Source organism: Gadus morhua, chromosome 4 (genome assembly GCF_902167405.1).
Source record: "Gadus morhua chromosome 4, gadMor3.0, whole genome shotgun sequence".
In the NCBI taxonomy this organism is placed as follows: Eukaryota; Metazoa; Chordata; class Actinopteri; order Gadiformes; family Gadidae; genus Gadus; species Gadus morhua.
The window spans coordinates 31,713,118-31,717,058 of NC_044051.1; positions in this window are offsets into that span (position 1 = coordinate 31,713,118).

Below are 3,941 nucleotides of genomic sequence, written 5' to 3' on the forward strand. Positions count from 1 at the left end.
AATTATCCAGCATGAGTGAGTGCATTTGGGCCTGCGTCTCCACTCTGACACGTCGAAAGGGAGAATGCCATCCATGATTTGCATTCACCATGAAAGATTACAATTATTATTTGTAACACGGCCGACCTTATCCACTTGAGGAGGAAGGACTCACTTAATTGCGCATATGGATGGTTACATACATCCACGGGAATACCCCGGGGCTGATATCCATTTAGCCACTTCTAACGCAAGGTGCTTTGACTGTGAAAGGCCACTGTGTCGCCTATTGCTTTCATGATGATTATCATGAAAGCAATTGTGATGCAGAACTACGGTATAGTTCAATATCCTCAGCTGTTTGATGTTGGCTCACTCATTGACTTGGCGTGCATAAACCCCTCCTATGGAATGATTATCGAATGGCCCATTTCATGTTTTGAATTGATACATTTAGCCTCACAAACTTGGTGAATCAAACGCCAGTAAACAGGCCTTTTTGCCCATTTATTGTGTTCCTCAGAGGTAAGAGCCAGGTTCTGTTCAGACTTGAGCAAATGATCAACCAAGATTCAACCAAGATTATATCGTGATTATCCAATCGAACCGAAGCTCCGCGGTCTCCAGAGATGGGTAGAGTAGCCAAAAAATGTACTCAAGTAAAAGTAGTGTTACTTTAAGACTATAAATACTCATGTAAAAGTATGTAAAAGTATTCATAAAAATAATTACTCAAGTATAAGTATATAATAATAATTACTCAAGTAAGAGCAAAAAGGTTTGCAGTGAAAAGACTAGACTAAGGCCCCGTTTACACGAGGACGCTTGCGGGTAAAAACAACAAAATATTTTATCGGAAGTGCCTTTCGTTTAGACGGTGACAGCGTTTTTGGGGCATGAAAACGCATAAATCTGAAACCACCCTCCAGAGTGGAAAAGTTGAATACGCTCTGCCATAGCGTTTCCGTCTACACTGCCAAGACGCAAAACACTGCTCAGATCTGCTCATGTCGCGTACGCGTTTACGTCACATACATGTGCCAGTACAAGGAAATAAACAAACATGTCAGACTATTTCCATGCGTCGGACCTTCAAGCTGCTCTGGCAGCTCTAACAAGCGTACAGGAGTCTTTCCACGAAATGTACAGGATATGTACAGATAGAATTACTGAACAGAGAAGGATCTTTTTTGGTTTTTGCGGCACGGATAAGAGAAGAAGGAAGATTCTACGCATGCGCTCAGACATGGCGGTGTTGTGTGATAGTGTATCACAGCACCACCTAGCCGCCTGGCATGCATACCCAATCGAATTCCACACACTTTAACGTCACCGTATGCACGCAGATTTCCTCCCGAAAACGCTCGTCTAAACGCGGAATAAAAAGTGAATACGCGACGCCACTTTTCCGTCTTCTGTTCAGACCGTCATCGTGTAAACGTAGCCTAAGTTTCTCTGAGTTTCTCCAGATTTATTTTTGAAATATACAGAGCAACAAAAATGGTACAAAATAGACACATTTTATATTCAAAAAAGGTTCAAAAAGGTTCAAAGGTTTTTATTCGCCATTTGTGCATAAACCAGACAGTTCAAACACATTGGAATTCTTGTGCAGGGCTTCCCAAGTCAAGTACAGTATTAATACAAAGAGAGAGATCGAGAGAGAGATCGAGAGAGAGAGAGAGAGAGAGAGAGAGAGAGAGAGAGAGAGAGAGAGAGAGAGAGAGAGAGAGAGAGAGAGAGAGAGAGAGAGAGAGTGCAGCACAATAAATAGTAATAATAAAAAATAAAAAAAGTTTTAAAAATTGAGATAAGGACAAATTTAAATTTAAATAGTAGTATAGGTAAAGTACAATTCTATACTACATCAGTGCGGTTAGTTTTATAACTTTTTTTTGCTAACAAATGGAAATCAGACAAATCAGGTTGTCTGGGTTTCCTTTAAGAAGATACACTTGGCCACTGTTCGGTCTGGAGGTTCAGTTTGCTGGCGATGCAAGTGTAGCAGTAGCAGATCAGAGGACCTGGGCGTGTGGTCAGGGACCACCTCTATCGGGGCCCCCACCAGTTTCTGCCGTGGGGGGGCGCTGGAGGGCCGTTCGGGGACCCCATCCTCCGCCCTCCGCCCCGTCGCCGGCCACACCGGCGGTTGGGATGGATTGGACACTGTCCAGTCCACCCGCAGTCCTTGACCCGCCGACACTGCTCCGGCTCGAGGTCCGGTGGCCTGGGTTTCCGGACCCTTTCCTCGTCGTGCCCGGACTGGGAAGCCACTGTAGTTGTGCCACTGGAGAGGACAGCCCCAGCCGCGTCCATCCGGGCACCACAACAACGGCAGCAGTGCTTGGCCGGACCAGACTGGTCCTGGCCATCATCCTCCTGCAGGCTGGGTTGGTCGGAGAGCTCCCGCTCCGCCTGTTCGGCCACGTGGAGAGCCACATCGAGGGCTCTCCACGTGGGGGGTCGGGGGCATGAAGAGTCGAACGTGCTGCCCCAGCCACGGCGGGGCCAGTCCCTGAAGGAAGGCATGCAGGGCTAGCTCATCCCAAGCCGCAGCAGGGAAGCCTGATTAACCCCACTGGGCGTACAGCTGCAAGTCCGCTGCGTAGGCCCCAAACCGTTCCCCCTCCTGGCGGCGGCGTCTGGTTAGCAGCTTGCGGCTGTGGCTGCCGACGGCCCGGGTCAGGGCCCCGAGGTCCCGTTGGTCCGCTGGGGCAGGGTCCAGGAGCGCCTGCACCGCTGTCCCCTCCAGCGCTAGGGCGAGGTGGACGACCGCCTTCCCGGCACCCCAGCCGTTGTGCCCCTCAGCGAGCCGGAACTGTGCCAGGTACGGCTCCAGATGCATTGCCCCGGAGAACTACGGCAGCTTAACCGCTGTCCTGGCAGCTGCTGGTTCCCCGGCCATTCCGGTCGTGGTCACAGGGGGGCCCTGCGCTCCCCTAGCGCAGGGTGCGTCAGCGTCGGTTGGGGCCTCCATGGGCTCGACCGTGAAGCTCAAGTCCCTCTCCGCGTGAGCAGGCCACATCCTACTTCTGACACCAATGTGGCGAGCAGTGCGGGAAAGACGAGACGGGAGCCCAGGTCAAGCGGTTACGCGACTCTCGTGCCCCATACACCGCACGACTCCGAGAGTTGCCTTTATTTAACAACGAACACACAATAGTGTTGGCTCGAACCGAACTGAACGAACGAACGAGTTTCCGGTAGCACTAAATCCACTGAGTCTGACTGACTCAGCTGAGAACCGTGCAATGGCGTGCATTCCATGATGCAATTTACCGCTACCGGAAACCAGGCTGAACGAACAAACGATTCGCGACATCTCCTCTCAGTTCGGTCGAGTTTCCTGTAGCACTGAGTCTGACTGACTCAGATGAGAACCGTGCAATAGCGTGCATTCCATGATGCGATTCACCGCTACCGGAAACTAGGCTGATTCGCGAACGACTCCTCCCAGTTCAGTCGAGTTCCCGGTAAATCGATTCACCGGAAACTTGACTGAGCTGGGAGGAGTCGTCTGCGAATCGTTTGATCGTTCAGCCTGGTTTCCGGTAGCGGTAAATCGCATCATTGAATGCACGACATTGCACGGTTCTCAGAGTCAGTCAGACTCAGTGGAGTTAGTGCTACCGGAAACTCGACTGAACGAACGAACGAACGACTCCTCTTGGCGAACTGAATCACGCGAACTGGGTCACGGAAAAGAATCATTAAATCCACCACTAACACACAACGCAGAGCGCACAGCACACAGCACATCCAACCAACATACATGCAATTCTCGGTAACTGTTGCCGGTAACACTACACACAACAAGTAACACTCCACAACACACAACTACACTCTACCGAGCATACACCCCAAACCCGTTAACCCGAACACAAAAAGACAATAAAACCCCTTCTTCCCAGTCAACATCACGGATACCCAGACTCCCCGGCGCGACCCCCGTAGGAGTCGCC